The sequence below is a fragment of the Lynx rufus genome, unplaced genomic scaffold (assembly GCF_022079265.1).
Source record: "Lynx rufus isolate CCGP_SWC_20201006 ecotype Redwood Valley unplaced genomic scaffold, mLynRuf1.p SCAF_5, whole genome shotgun sequence".
NCBI classification, from domain to species: Eukaryota; Metazoa; Chordata; class Mammalia; order Carnivora; family Felidae; genus Lynx; species Lynx rufus.
In genome coordinates this window covers 156,380,959-156,397,189 of record NW_025814867.1, presented here as the reverse complement: position 1 = coordinate 156,397,189, position 16,231 = coordinate 156,380,959, and positions in this window count along the sequence as shown.

Sequence of the window (16,231 nt, the reverse complement as noted above, 5' to 3'; positions counted from 1 at the left end):
CAGGCCACCCTGGGTCACAGTAGGCTACTCCAGACCACGCTGGGCCACCCTGGTCACATTGGGTTACTCTAGGACACATTGGGCCGCCCTGGCCACACTGGGGCATCCTGGGCCACCCTGGGCCACGCCAGGCCACCCTGGGTCACACTAGGCTACTCCAGACCACGCTGGGCCACCCTGGTCACTTTGGGTTACTCTAGGACACATTGGGCCACCCTGGCCACACTGGGGCATCCTGGGCCACCCTGGGCCACGCCAGGCCACCCTGGGTCACAGTAGGCTACTCCAGACCACGCTGGGCCACCCTGGCCACATTGGGCTACTCTAGGACACATTGGGCCACCCTGGCCACACTGGGGCATCCTGGGCCACCCTGGGCCACGCCAGGCCACCCTGAGTCACACTAGGCTACTCCAGACCACGCTGGGCCACCCTGGCCACATTGGGCTACTCTAGGACACGTTGGACCACCCTGGGGCACCCCTGGGCTGCTCCCCAATGCCACGCCTGCTGATTTTGGTGGGGTCCAGGCCCGGAGGCCTTGGGCTTCTGCAGTCGGGCTACAGGAGGGCTATGTTGAAAAGGACATTTTGTGCCAAACCCAGGCCTGACTTTTGCCTAGGTCATTTTTTGGGGTTTCGTGGGAGGAAACAGCACAGGCAGAAGTGGTCAACTGAATTCCTTCCCCTGGAGCTGAGGGCCTTGCTGACATCAGCCCCTGACTCGTTGGTAATCAATGAGAAACCTGATACAATCAGAGCGAATCCCCAGGGTTTCCAGATCACTCTGCACTTGGAAAGAACTTTCTGGAAATGCAGCACACCCCCTGCCCCCACGCTCTTGCTCTGCGTCCCTGCAAGGTGGGGCTTGGGGGTGCTTCCTCACCGCTGTGTGGGGAGGAGGTGAGCAGGGATGGCTCAGGGGGGAGCTGGGAGCCGGCAGTCCTCCAGGACCCGCCGCGGGGCTGGGGAGCACGGGACAGCCAGGGCTCCGTCCTCCCCTCCGCCTGGCTCCAGCCACGGCCTGGTCACCGCTGGCCTCACGGCGGCTGGTGGGGGCCTTCCCGGGAGGCTGGGGACTCCCTGCCTGGCCCAAACACGCTCAGGGGCACCGAAGGAGCTCCCCCTTCCACAAGGGTCTGGCGGGGACCCCCGAGCAGGGCTGCTGGTGCGTAGGGGCTGTGGCTCAATTTATTCTTCACTGGATGTGGAGACAAGGAGCAGGATCGGCTCCACTCGGGCCGCAGACCGGCCTGGCGGGATATTTGCACGGGGGGACGCGGCTGTCACAACAGGCCTTTCTAAGAAAGCGGGAGCACGGCCCTGCGGCTGGGCTGGGCTGGGCTGGGCCGGGCCTGGGGTGCGGGCTGCGTGCTCCTGAGGGGGATCCAGCCCCAGCCCCAGGGGTCTGCCCCTCCTCCCCTCAGCAGCCATGGGCCCTGGGGGGGGGGGTGGCGACACAGCGGAGGGGCTGAGAAGTCCCCGTTTGTCCACTGTCTTCTTCCCGTGCTCCCCAAGGCCCCCGACTCCGAGCAGAGATGTTGATTTTCTTCCCCTTCACTTCAAACAAGACACAACACAGTCGTCCAGTAGGCACGAGAGCAAGTTCCCAGCCGCTGTCCTACAGAAGTCCCCACCGCTCAGGCTGTCATCATAGGCTGCGTGTCCCTCCCGGATGCATGTGTGGAAGCCCAGGCCCCCCGCACCTCAGAGCGGGACTGCATTCGGAGATGGGGTCTTTCCAGCAGTGATGAGGCTAAAATACGACCGTTGGGGTGGGCCTGGCCCCGTATGACTGTGTCCTCTGAGAGGGGAGACCGCAGGAGGACACGGGGCAGACGGCGTCCACGCGCCCAGGGGAGAGGCCTCGGGAGGAGCTGGATCCCAGTCTCTGGCCCCGGGGAACTGGGAAAGCGGGTGCCGTCGCAGCCGCCCGGTAGGCTGTGCTGTGTTTCGGCCGCCCAGACACGGATGCATCCGCGTGGCACGGATTACAGAGAATTTCGCTCCTGGGAGGTGATCCCCCCAGCACTCCAGTGGGGTGCGGCAGGCTGGCACGTCACCCCCACAACGAGGGGCTCTGGTCCCACTGCGCGCCAGGGGGGAGGAAATCGCCCTTTGACCTTCCTTCGAGGGGCGTCACTATGGGGCCAGGCCGGGGAGGCTGGTGGCCTTGGTGAGGCAGAGTCCTCCCCACCTGTGCTCCCGGCTCAGCTCTGCCGCGGCTCCCCACCCACCGCGGGCCTGACGCACACCCCTCCCGAGGTCCACGTGATTACTTCGGGGAGCCCTGCTCTGTGCTGACAGTGCTGTGTTGCCCTGGCCTCGGCAGATTGTCCACAACAAGGAAGCATCTAGAAGCAACGGTCCCTCTGCGCCTTGTGATTTGTCCTCAGAGTGTCCAATGTGCCCGTCACTGCCTAGAGCCCCATGCTTTGGCCTTCAATGCAACATGTGCCAGTCTGGGACCATCCCAGCCCCCTTCGTCTCCACGGGCACCTAGCATGTTGCTGGATGCCTGATCTGCAGTGACTTGTGTCCAGGAAAGCTGCATTTAAAAGAGAATTCAAGGGGCGTCTGGGTGACTCAGTCGGTTAAGCGTCCGACTTCAGCTTGGGTCATGATCTCACGGTTCGTGGGTTCCAGCCCCGTGTCAGGCTCTGTGCTGACAGCTGGGAGCCTGGAGCCTGCTTGGGATTCTGTGTCTCCCTCTCTCTCTGTCCCTCCTGCACTCGTGCTCTCTCTCTCTCTCTCAAAACTGAATGAACATTAAAAAAAAATTTTTTTTTAAAGAGTATTCAATGGTCAGGTCATGTTTAAGGGAATCCTTTTGGGAAGCATTATGCAAAGAAAATAAATCCTCAGTAACTTGCATTTCATTTAAATTTGTATTTGCGGGGAGCCTGGGTGGCTCCGTCGGCTCAGGCCATGCATGACCTCATGGTTTGTGAGTTCGAGCCCCATGTCGGGCTCTGCCCTGATAACACGGAGCCTGCTGGGGATTCTCTCCTTCCCCCTCTCCTCCTCCCCTACTCGTGTTCTCTCTCTGTCTCTCTCTCTCTCTCTCAAAATAAATAAATAAACATAGATTTGGATTTGAAAATGTCGGGTTCCCTGAAGGTGGATTCCCCAGGAAGCTCCCGGACGGTCACAGCAGGGAAGGGGCAGGCATGCTGCTGGGATTTTCCCAGGGTTCCCAGCTCCCCGCCTCCCTGCGGAGGCTCAGGTGGGGACGGCCCACACTGAGTTCCCACAAGGTCGCAGCTGTGGCTAAGAGCCCTTTTCAAGGGCAGGCGGGTAACATCATCACCAGCAGCGTTCTAAGAAATTCCACACTTCTCTCCTGATTAAATCAGCCGAGGGCTGCAGCTGAAGTTATTTCCAACCGAATCTAAATAAGGTGGAGATTCTTGGGCTCCGCGCCGAGAGGGGGAAGGAGCCCACGGAGGGCCACCTCACGGGGGCCGGGAGCCTTCCCTACGGTGTGGCCGAACCCGAGGCCGAGGCCGGGGCTGAGGGACCCGCCTCCCTCTCCCCTTCTCGGAGGCGTTTCTTTACTGTGGCTGAGCCAACACACGCCTAGCGACGTCCGCTCCCCCATCCCTGGCTCCGAACCCGAACCCGCTGGCCCTGGGAGGAGACGGAGTGGCCTGGGCGTCGGGCCCCTTTGCTGGGGGCAAAGTCAAGGGCTCTCGGTTTGGGGTCCCCGAAAGGCAGACCTGAGGCCAGGATTTGGGTGGGGGTGGTTCATCTGGAGGCAATCCCAGGGATCCCAGGGAGCAGGGGGCACGGTGGCTGAGGGGGTATGGCCGAGCGGGCACAGGCTGCCGGCCGGTGTGCAGACCGCACCTCCACACGGTGCCTCTGTGGCCGGCTGCGGCCACGGCGCTGCGGCCCAGCCCCCTCGGCGGAACTGTCCTCCTGGAGCTCAGACAGACCGAGCGCGCCCTCAGGCAGGGCGGAAGGACAAGGGTCAGAGACGGTGACCTCACTGCCCCCCGCGGGGGCATGGCGGCGGCCCGCCTGGCGTTCAGGAGGGCGCGCTGAGCACCTCCAGAACTGGGCCGCGGCCAGAGACAGGTCCATCCCTGAGTCAGACGCCCCTTCAGCAGCAGCGGCCGGAGCCTGTTGGTGTCAGGTGGCGGGGTGGGGGAGGACGCAACCTCGTTCCGGGGAGGGGGGGGTCTGGGAGCCTGGACACAGGGCAGCGGGGACTCACCGGGCTTCCGCGTCCCCGTCTAAGCAGACACTCCCGTTGGCCCCGTGTGGCGGCGGCTGGCTCTCCCGGGATTTTACAGTCAGTCTGGAAGAAACTGGGGCTTCTGAACAGCACGCGCCTCAGGGGGCCCGGGACTCAGTCAGGTTGAGGCTCTTTCTCGGGGGCCTTCAGAGGGGTCTCTTTCCGGGGAGAGGCCTAGAGGAAACCCCGGCCCCTCCTTGCCGGCTCTCACCCAGCCTCCGGGCGCCGGCCCCCTCCCACCTCCGCCTGGGCCCCGCTCCCTGGGCTCGGCCCTCCTGTCAAGGCTGCCCAGCCTCTCCCTCCTGGACGCTCACACCCCTCGGCTGATGGTGTTGAGGATGCCTCTGGGCCTGGGCCTGGGCCTGTCTGCCCTGCTCCTCGGCGAGCCTTCTGGCCCTGCGAGGCCAAGACCCCAACCGTGAGGGCGGCCGGGCCCAGCCCCATCCGGGGACCTCCCTGCGGCCAGGGGACCGAGCCGGCAGGCCCATCCTAACAGGCCTCAGGCCCCTCCCCCGGTCCCTGCAGTCACTTCCCTGGGCTGTTCTGTCAGCCCTGAAGACCCCTCCTTCCCGGGCAGAAGGCTGGGAAAGGGGCACCCCCCCCCCCAGCAGAGCTGGCCCGCACCCTGAGGGGCTGGCTCTCCAGGGACGCGTCCTTCCGGGCAGCAAGGTGGGCCACAAGTGCCCCATGAGCCTGCCCCACGCCCCGCTGCTCTCCTTGCCGCAGGCCCGGCCCCAGGGCACTCCTTCCCGGCAGGCAGCCGTGCAGAAGCCCCTTATCGGGAGCCCCGGCCGCGCTCTGTTACCCTTGAATTTAAGCTCACGGCAAGGACGACGTGGCCTGGGAGTCGGGGAGCCTGATGGTGGGGGTGGGGAAGCACAGTGTGCACCGGGCCGTCCTCCCCGGCACTTCAGAACCTACCCCTTGGAAAGGTTGGAAAGGAGCAGAGGGAGGGCGTGGGGGAGGGGAGGGCAGGGGGCCGGCTGGGGGGAGGGTGCCTTGGAGCTGGACCTCCGGAGCCCTGGAGCCAGGGCCTGCCTGGGATTTGCCTGCGGGAGGGTCAGGCCGCCCGTTCTATCTGCCTGTAGGCCACAGCCCGGTCACGAGGTTAACGAGCTCCAAGTACGCTCCTTATCACGTCGCCGAGAGCGAGCGAGGGCCCAGAGCCCTGCACCTGCACCGTCCGTCCTCGGCGCCCTTTCTTTTACTGCGTGACCTCAGTAACTGTTACGGGTGCGGCCACGCTTTTATTAGGTGAGTGGCGGTTCCTTCCCTCTAGCCTTCGCCCGTGACGTCTGTGCCCAGATAAGCTTTCAAATGCTCAGTCGTTCACGGAAGTACTAGCCACGCTTTTATTCCTCCTTTTCTGTTGGATGGCATCATTTACACCCGGGGAATGTGGCCTAACCAACCCCCCTCATGTAATGTCATCACACAAGGACACTGTAGGGCAAGGGCGCCCGAGCAGTGACACAACCCAAAAGGCAGCACTGGCCTCCAGGAAGAGACTCACAAAGACGAGCTTGAGAAAAATATGTGGAACAAAGATGCAAAGGATTAACATCCTCAATATGTAAAGAGTTCTCAGAACAAATAAGGAGCATTTGCCTTACTCGGGGACTTGCTTTGATTTCCTCCCCCGAAGGCATCCGTGGCTCCTTCCTCGGGTAACACCTCAGGAACCACCCCTCTCTCACCTTTAGCCCGTGAGACTCAGTGGGCTGACCTACACTTCCCCTCCAGAGGTCAGACGTGTGGCCCAGTCCGGGCCGATGAAGGGGGACCCTGGGCTGCAAGCCAGAACCGCAGAGCAGGAGGCAGGCTCTCCCCTGGTGTTGGCCATCACTGCTACAAGACGGAATGTGCTGATGGAAAACAAGAAGGGCCACACAGGGCAGCTGAGCTGGGAGATGGAGTTGGCAAGATGTAAGAGAACAGAGAAACTTCTTACGAGCGCCTGGATCTAACTCAGCCTGAAGCCTAACCTGAAAGCACGAACTTTCCTTTTTAGCTTAAAGCCATTTGGGTTGCGTTTCTGTTTTTCGCAACCAAGGGAGTCTGGGCTGAAACCCACTGATAGAAAACAGGGCAGGAAAGAAGGCCTGATAGTCACGAGGAATACGAATGGCCCATAAACATAAAAGCAAGAACCTGTCTTAGTAAGGATATTGAAAATCACACATTAAATTGCACACACACTGTTATGGACACCTACACCACAGCCCTTCAAGCCACACACACCCACACACACCTGTCCACATAGCTCGTGTCCAGATGCTGTGGTCCCGAGAGGAGCGTGTTATCCAGGGTGGAGGGAAGGGGCTCAGTCCGTCTGTGCTATTTGAGACTTGCACAGGTCCAGGGTGAGCCAAAGCCCCGCCTCCAGCCTGGCCGCCTCCCGTACATGGAGGTCCTTCAGCAGGTGCACTGGGACCCAGCCTCCGTCTGCTCAGCAGGGCCTGCCTCCCTGGTTCTGGGCCCTTCCAGCCTCAACGCAGGGTCGCCGGAGCAGGACACAGGCGACGGGGGAGAGGTAGCAGGGGACAGCAGTGGCTCCCGCTGTAGGAACAGTGTGGCTCTGGGGAGACTCACTCTGGATGGGTAAGGGTAAGGAGGGAAGGGTAAGGTGGAGAAGACCAAGGCGCGGTGTCCCCCAGCTGCTCTGGGCTCCTGGGAACAGCCCTTGCGGGCGTCAGCTGAGAGTGGCAGGCGGGGTCTGAGGCACACCTCCCTGGTGGCTGGCACGAGCCTGAGGGCACCCGTTCTGGGCCTGCCTCGGCACCACAGGCGGCCTCTGGTCTGTAAGGAAGGGGGTGGAGGGCCGTTGGGTGGTCCTGTGGTGCTTTAGGGTCTTGCTGGACCCTTGGACGTGGCTTTTTTTTTTTAATTTTTTTTTTCTTGTGATAAAAGATACATAAAATTTACCACCTTAACCATTTTTAAGTGCGCGGTTCAGTTGCATTAAGTAATTCCCAATGCCGGGGCGCCTGGGTGGCTCAGTTGGTTGAGCGTCCCACTTCGGCTCAGGTCATGCGCTCGCGGTTCGTGAGTTCGGGCCCCATGTCAGGCTCTGTGCTGACAGCTCAGAGCCCGGTGCCTGCTTCGGATTCCGTGTCTCCCCCTCTCTCTCTCCCCTCCCCTGCTCGAGCTCTGTCTCTCTCTCTCTCCCTCTCTCTCTCTCTCAAAAATAAATAAACATTAGAAATTTTTCAAAAAACAATCATTCACATTGCTTGGCAACCTTCAGCGCCATCCGTCTCCAGAACTTTCCATCTTCCCAACCAGAAACTCTGTCCCCGCGAAACACCGACTCCCAGGCCCCCTGCCACCACTGTGCTCCTTTCTGCCTCTACGAATCTGACCGCATGGAATCGGTAGAATATTTGCCCTCTGGTGACTGGCCCGTGTCACTCAGCATGACCTCCTCGAAGAAAGAAAGCTTACTCTGTGCCGGTGTAGAAGTCTTTAGACACCTGTTCTAGCCTCACCCCTATACGTGAGGGGTATGTATGTAAATGAGCCAGTATAGAAACAACTCAAGGTTGAGGCCCAGCCCTCTGGTTGCCCCGGGAAGCTGGCTTTCAGTGCGCGGAGGGTCCACCCTCTTCAGAGGTGAGGTCAGCAGGCTTAGAGGTTGTCGCCTTTGACCCAAGGGCTAAGGACACCAGCCAGGATGAGTCAACCCCCTTCAGACTAGGACTGAGTGTCAGCTGGGACCGGAGAGGGGCTCCTGGAATGGAGGCCTGAGACGGAGCACATCCAGGGGACCCTGCCCCAGGCAGGCACCCTCAGACACACTGGACAGGTGGGGCGGGGTAGAGTGAGCTGCGTCGGCCTGAATGACCCAGCTTCACCGTCAGCATTTCAAAACACGGGCTATGGGGCGTGTGGCACAGCCTCCCGAATCACCAGGAGGAAGGGGGTCCTGAGAGCCGCTGAAGCCCATCCTGCAGCCCGTAGGAATCCAGCCAAGGACTTCTGTTTCTAGAACCTGAATGTCTGCCCGCTCACCCTTCCTCCCCTTCCCGCATCTGGTTTGGGGGCAGAGGGCGAGAGAGCGCCCGTCCTAGATGCCTTGCAACGGCTGGGGCCGGGGGTGCTGTGGAGTGTCCCCGGGGACCACTCTGGGGGGATGCCGGCTCAGGCCTGGGAGGGGCAGGGTCCCAGCGCCGACCCTGGGGCCCAGGAGCTTGGGGGAGCACCCCGGAGGGGTGGAGGGACTGGCGAGGGGGAGGGGAGGGGAGGCAGCCGCTGTCCGGGTTCTCTCTCTGAGTGGCTCAGCTTTAGGCGGGGGGACCCGGAGCAGGGCACTCCCAGAGGAGAGAGACGGGGAGCGGTCAGGGTCGGGGGCCACGGAAAAACAAGACCCGTCACGGCACACTCCTGTTTCTGGCTCACTGCCCCCATGCCCCTGCCCAGCTGCCTTACAGTGCACGAGTCTGCCCTGCTCGGCCGCGCCTCCCCCAGCCATACGCTCTGTCTCTCCCTCACCACACGGCCCCCCGGCCCCGCTGTCCCGCTACCCCCGCAGCCCCCACAGTCCTACGGGCCCAAGATCAGGTGTCCCTTGCTGCCAGCTTCTCTGGAATATCCCACTACTGAGCTTGCCCTATTGTTTTAAATTGTCCGTCTTGGGCCTTCCCTGCACTTGGGGCTCTCCAAAGCCTCTCAGGCACCCTTCACGTCAACTCGAGGGCCCTGGGACCACACACCATCGAGGGGGGACAGCGGGAGCTGGGCTGCGGGCCGGCCCCGGAGCGGACGGGCCAGCTTCCTCCCGCTGCTCGGCTGCCACTAACCAGTCCCCGGCCCCGGGATCCGGTTGGACCTTCTTCCCGGTCTGGCTGAGTAGCTGTGGCCTGAGCTGTCTTGTTTTCTCCCCGACCAAATTTTTGTCCTTTCTGGTCTCTCAGGGACCACCGCGGAGACGTGAGCAGGACCGCGGGGTGCCGACGCCCCAGACTTTGTCCCGCTCCGTTCCACGTCCCGTCTCTGCACGGCTCATTAGCTGTCCCGCCGTACTGGGGAGACGTCGCTGTGGGTGCGTGGTCTGGGGACTAGCTTTCGGTCATTTTTATTAGCTGATGGCCGTGACGTCTCTGCCTCCTCGTGACGTAAGTCTGTGTGTTTTCTTTTTAAACAAACAACGCAACAACAACGCCGGAAACCATGGAAACCAGGTCAGAGGGGATGAAAACACCTCTGCAGGCTACGAAAAGGCCCGAAGCAGAGCCGGCCTCCTCCTGGGCAATCAGAGGCCTCCGTGTCGCCTTGGCAATGGGGGAACGAGGTGCTCCTGAGCTCTGCTGCGGTGGCCCGTGCCTGCGGGTCCCCAGGCGTGTCTGCAGGCCCTGAGGCTCCCGAAATTCTGCCCTTGGCCTCCAGGGACCACCCCCCACCCACGGTCTGCGCCGTCCTGAGCTGTCTGGGCCAGGTGTCCAGCCTTGACCCTGGATGCCTCTCCAACAGCCACATCACCCCCAAGCCAGCCTCCCGGGGAATGTCAGAGGAAAGCCTCGTAGCACAGGAACCACGATGTCCGCGTGGAGGGGAGGACAACAAGGGGTTAAATCGGGGACGACACGGCCACTTCCACAGCGGAATTCCGGGCAGACGCTAAAACCACCGCTCTGATGGCTCCGTAACGCCTGGCAGGACGCTTGCCGTCCGCGGCTGGTGAAGAAGGCTGGCGGAACAGGGTCTCCGCACGGTTTTCATCAAAAGACTGGATGGAAAAAGATCACACTGCCGGTAGCATGGCCAGGGTTTTCTGTTTTCATCTTTCCGGACTTGCGCATTTTCTAAATTTCCTATCGATTGTGTGCCCAGAAGACACCGCTGAACGTGCTGGGATCCCTCCCGAGGCCGCACAGAGACCCAGTGTCCGGGCCTCTGTGTCACTGCCTGTCCCTCCTCCCACGGCTCACACCCGGAATGGGGGGGTCCTCTGCCACCGCCCCAGGGTCTGGGCTGGGCAAACGACTTACACTTCCTGTGCTGCCCAGCGGACCCCTGCTGCCCTCACCCCCTCCTTCCCCCGTGGGGAAGCCACACCCAGGATGGGTCGGCTCCACGCAAACATCCCAACCTCCTCTCCCCTCATCCTGGCTGCTTTCCCTGCCGTCACTCCTCGCCTGGCAATGCCCCAACCCTGGTTGAGCCCAGATACCCACTTATGCCACAACGGTCCTCACCCGAGCACCTCCAGGGAAAAGTCACAAGGCCACCTGTGCAATAATTTGCAGACGGACGTTTGACGATGCTGAGCATGTCCACCCACGTTTGCCTCTCCAGCCTCGGAGCTGCCTGGATCCCCCTCTCCGGCTTCTCCTCAGCTGCCTCCGCCGGCCTCCTGCTCTGTGTCCCCACCTTCTCTCGGGAAGACGGAAGGAGCCCCCCGTGGGATGCCTGCCAAACCCCTCTGCCCATCACCTTATCGCCTTATCCTGTTGCCTGTCTTCTTAATGAGGCATCTGCCCTGGAGAGAAGGCACCTTGTCTGTCCCCTTCCTGCTGTGCTCACGTGCCCAATATGCGTGGCACACGGCAGGTGCTCCGTGACTCTGGGTGGACGCCTGAGGGGGGACCCCCCAGGCACCGCACGCCTCGCCACCTCCCCTCCCTCTCAGACCCGCCCCCCGCCCCCCGCCCCCCGCTCGGTCACTGCCAGCGCATCCGTCACTGTCCATGGCGCCCGGGCACACCCCTGCACAGTTCTGACCAAGAGTAGAAACTCCCATCGTTTCTGAATGAGTGAACAGCCGTAAAGAAGACAGTATAGCGTGCTCGATGACAGTCAGATGAGAATCACTGCTTAGAAGTCCAACATCTCCCAGCAGGGGTCCGGGAGCTCTGTGCAGCCCCTGTGGAAAGCCCAGAACGAGGGGTGTGGCCACACTGTGGCTCCTGGGCCCGGTGCCTGGTCTGCACGAGGTCAGGGCACCCCAGAGGCCTCTGCTCTACAACACGGAGGAGTGGGAACTTTTCTCCCCACTTGCTTGGGACCGCCAGTAAGACGGCGGGAACTGAGGCATTTACAGGTGCGGCTTCCTTCCACCTGAGGACAGCTGGTTTATTCTGGGAACGCGACCAGGACATGTGACCACCCCCCACCAGGTTTCTAGATGTTGCTTTTCTTAAACGAGCCCGCGATAGGTACATTTCAGGTCCTTGCGGCTCCCTTGCCCAGTCCTGCGTCCCCTCCCACCCCAGTCTCCTTAAGACAGCTGTCTACAGAACGCCCATCAGGAGACAGACATCCAAAGGCCTGCCGGGTCCTCGGGTGTGGCACCAACCACAGCCTTGCTTTCTATCAGGCAGCCCCATTAGCCCCATTAGCCCCATTATCAGTGAGGACTCACTGGTGGGAGACAGAAATGGGAACCAGAGTCCTAGAACGTTGGATTCAAGAGCTGGTCTGCTAATAGGAAGTTTTTGCTGGTGTGTGTGTATGTGTGTAAGCCCAGTGTGTTAGAATTCTGCCCTGCCTGTCCCATGGCTCCCTCTCTGGGACCTCTCGGGACACATATCCCAGTCCCAGAGTCCCCAGGACCCAGGATTCCTCCTCTCCCAGCCTGTGGAGGGCCTCACCTGAGCACCAACGAGGCAGTCACGGACCCAGAGGAACCGTGGCGTAGGAGGTGATACCTTTGGAGCCGAGGTGTCCACGGAGGAGGGTGAGTGCTTTCTTCCCACCTGCTGAGCCCAAGGCCAGGGGCACTGATTCCCTGAGGCAGTGAGGGAGTGTCTATTCCTGTGTCCATGTCAAGTTCTGCAAATGTAACAGACGGCAGAAGGGACCGGGGCCAACGCTGAGGCCCGAGAATGCTGCTGGCAGCCAATCTTATTTTTTGATACGTGAAATCATTGGCCTGACCCCTTAAATAAACCACATAAAACCAAACAAGACAGCCAGGAGGACAGAGAAGGACCTTGAGTATCTAGGAGGAGAGTGTCCAGGAAGAAAATCACCTCGCCTTCCTATGGCGACAAGGGGAAAGCCACCTTACAAGGGGTGCTGCTGTCCCCACCACCTTTAATCTGGAGGGAACGGGTTTAGAACACCAGCCAGGAAAGTGTGAATATCGAAGGGACCCACTTGCTGCCGACTGGGTCTCCTGTCTCAAGACCTGAGGAGAGGAAGGTGAACTCCAGAAAGACTGCCATGAGAAGGCAGGCTTAAGAAATTCCAAATGGAAAAGAAAACCGACTTCCTGATTCTCCCGAATCTGCGAAGATCTACAAAACAGACACTATCCTTGCAGACGCTGAGAGCGTTTCTTCCGTTGTGGCGAGTGGCGGAGTCCTCCCATTGTTTGCTTACCTCTCCTGGAGCACACACTGTGTATCCCCCCCTCATGACGCACACAGAGCGTGCAAGACGAGAAATCTGAAAAGAAGTCAAGGATTCTGGAAGGAATTATGGCCTCTGTGTGCCAAGGATGCAAAGAATAATCGAAGATCCTTGGAAGCAGAGACGCGTCAACGGCAAGTTCCCAGGGGTGCCAGCCAGAGTCCCACTGGGAGAGGTGGCAGCCGTTCTGGGGTCAGACTTTGCCTCTGCCCTGCCTGCGTTCTCTGCAGAGCAGACTTTCCACCCAAGGGTTGGGGCGGAGGGGTGGCCACGGCCCACACGGGGCTGTTCAGAAGGCTGGAAGCTCAGGAAGGACTAGGTCTAAGGGACAAGTGCACCTGGGTCCAGGGACCTTCTCTGGGAAGGCAGCTTTGGCTCTTTGGGCTGAAGGTTTTTATTCAGCGATGACACAATGTTTCCAAACAGCCAGCCAGGTGTTTGCAAACACCTATGACCTTTCAAAAGACTTGGCTAGACCTGGGACGGGAGGGGGTGGAGGGGCCCCGGTTTGCTGGGCGTCCCTTTGGATGAGCCTGAGGAACGTCCTGGGGTCACAGAATGAGGGGCCGCAGGTGAGTGCATTCAGATCCCTGGTTTCTTATCTCTGCATCTTGCTCTCCTAGGAGATTAGTGGGCCCCCCAGAAGGGAAGAAAAGCAGTTGTGAACTATTCAGCCGGAAGAAAGTAAAAATACTCCTCCAAATTCTCGGCGGATATAGCTGGGACAGATCATCAGGGCACTTCTGAAAGACTAAGGAAAATTCTGGAATTGTTGGTGTCCCCGAAAGGCCTTTCAAAACAAACTGACCCACGAAGAACCGCCCAGGGAGGGCTGATTGGGAAATATTCGGTCTGGCTGGTGGCTGTGCATCAGGAGAAGCACATCCGAGTCCTACATGGTGTCCTCACCAGTCCAGCCACCTCTCCAGGCCACGCATGGAAGCCTCTGGAAGAAGGCTTCTAAGTTCTGCATCCATCTTACTTAAGTTTTGCTCCCCACCCCCTCCCATGAAATAGTGTTTTCATTTAACACAAGGGAAAATGATTCTAGGCTAGACGTAAAATTTAAATCCCAAACCACTGCCTTCCTAATGCCTAATGTTCAAAAAATGTCATTCACCCATAGCCTCTGTCTTCCCTAGAGAACGTGTTATTTTCTGATGAGGCATAAGGGGACATGAAGTGAACAGCAATACCAACGGCAATTGTCGCCCACTGCCGTTGTCATCCTGTCCGGCCTCTTCTCTAACAGGGAATAGGCTGCCGGGCACCAGTCCTGGGGCGGGGGGGCACAGGACTGTCCCCGGCAGCTCTGGGGAAACAGGCAGCAGAGGAAAGTAACTAAGTCCACAGGACCTTCCCTGTCCACTGCTGCCAAGGAGGAAGTCCTGGCCTGAGCTGACCCCACCTGTTGCCCCCCCACCCCTCCACGGCCCCAGGAGCAGAGTCCTCCCCTTGTCTGAATGCAGAGCATCGGGGACTTGTCGGAGAACCATCACCACCTCACTGAAGGTGTTGCTAACTGGGCTCCCCATAGCTGGTCCCAAGAGCTTGAAGACCTCGGTGGGCAGAACCCATTCCCACCGACACCTCTGGCCCTCCGAGAAACCGGCCTTCTGGGCCTTTCCACCTCTCTCCATCCCCCTGGGTGCCTTCGTCAAAGCAGAGCCCGTGGATTCCCTTACAAAGGTCCCCAAGCCTCCTCTGGTCCGTCACCAGCTGCTGACCCGCAGATCTGAGGGAGAACGGGCGGGCTGAACCACGCCACTGGCGCACCTTGCGGGGGCGGAGGGCAAAGCCAGGACGAGAACCCGACCCATCCCACCCGGGGCTCCCCGTACCAGAAGATGCTGCCCAGGTTTCCTGTGTTTAAGTTTCTCACTCGCTAAACAATAGATTTGTGCAGAACAAAGGTAACCGGAGTTGGGCTGCCCCCAGGTCTTGCGTGTCTGCAGCTGCCGAGCCCCAGAGGGTCCCTGGGGGTGCTGGCGCTTCTCTGGGATGCGGCGGGGGGGGGGGCAATTCGGGGAGTGGGAGCTGGCGGGCTGTCACCTGGCATCCCGTGTGGCCCTATTCTGCGAGTCTGCGAGCTTTCCCGAGCCCCACCTGCTACTTCTCCTAATAGAGGTGCCAAGTCCGAGGACTTTCGACAGAAATCGGGGCCCTGTACCCCGGTAACGGGGACCCCGGACTACGGGTCCAAAGAGGACGCAGCAACCGCGGTGCTGCACTTCCGGGGGGTTGGGAAGCGCCCCAGAACCAAGCCTTTGGGAAGAGCGCGAGAAGTGGGGGCGCCGCGCCAGGGCGGCTGCGCGCGCTAGCAGGCGGAGAACTGCACCCCGGGACTGGAGGCCGAGCCGCCTGCAGCGCCCGAGGCGCCCGGTAGGGGGCGCGCGCCGGCGGGAACGCGAGCGCGGGCGGGACGGCGGGCCTCGGCGGGCCTCGGGCGGCCGGCGCCCCTGACGTCACCGCCCCGCGGTCGCCAGGGCGACGGCCCCATCAGCGCGCGCGTCAGAGCCGCCAGTCTCTTGGCAACCGCCCGATCTCCCGCTCTCCCTTCGCCTGGCGCTCGGCCGCGCGTCGCTCTGGCGTCAAAGCGACGTCAATGGGGATGTATCAATCCGGCGGCGGCGGCGGCGGGGGCGGGGCCGGCGGGGCGGGGCGGGGCCGGCGCGGCAGGGCCGGGGGCGGGCCGGAGGCGGGGCCGGGGCGGGGCCGGGGCGGGGCCCGCGGCGGGCGGCGCGTGCGGCCCGAGCGCGCCGCGCGGCCTCAGAGCTGACATGCGGCGCGGCCCGGGCGGCGGCGGCGGCGGCGGCCCGAGAAGCAGGCGCTCGAGAAGCAGGCGCCCGAGCAGCGCGAGCGACCGAGCGGGCGGCGGGGGCCGCGGGGGAGAGCGGCGGCCCGGCCTCGGCGCTCGGAGGGCGGCGGAGGTGAGGCGGCGGCGAGGCCGGGGTGGCCGCCGCCGGGCTCGCGGCGGCCGGGCCGGGGCTCCGGAGCTCCCGGGCTCTGGTTTCCGACTGCCGCTCCGGGCTCCGGGGCCCGAAGGCGCGCGCGTGGGGGTCTCGGAGCGGGACGCCGCTCGCCCCGCCGCCGCCGCCGGGCTCCCCTTTGTTGTGGGGCGGGCGGCGTGGGAGCGGGTCCACCGGCCCCACGGAACTGGGGCTCCGGGGGGTGGGATGGAGCGGACCGCGGGCGGCGGGGTGGGAGCGCGTCCCGGCGCCCTGCGGGGCTGGGGGTCCGGGGATCGGCATGCAGCCGGCCGCAGGCGGCGTGGGAGCGGGTTACACACCCTGCCGGACTGGGGGCCCGGGGTCGGTGTAGAGCGGATCCCGGGCGGCGGGGTGGGAGCCGGGCCCCGCGCCCCGCTGGGCTGCAGGTCGGGGGTCGGGATGGAGCGGGCGGCGGGGCGGGGGGGCGGCGGGGGAACGGGTTATACACCCCGCGGGGCTGAAGGGATCTGGGGGTCGGGATGGAGTGTCCCCAGGGCGGCGGGTGGGAGCGGGTCCAGGCGCCCTACGGGGCTGGGGGGTCGGGGGTCGGGATGGAGAAAGACCGCGGGCAGCGGGTGGGAGCGGATCCAGGCGCCCTACGGGGCTGGGGGGCCGGGGGTCGGGATGGAGCAGAGGACCGGCAGGGGGCG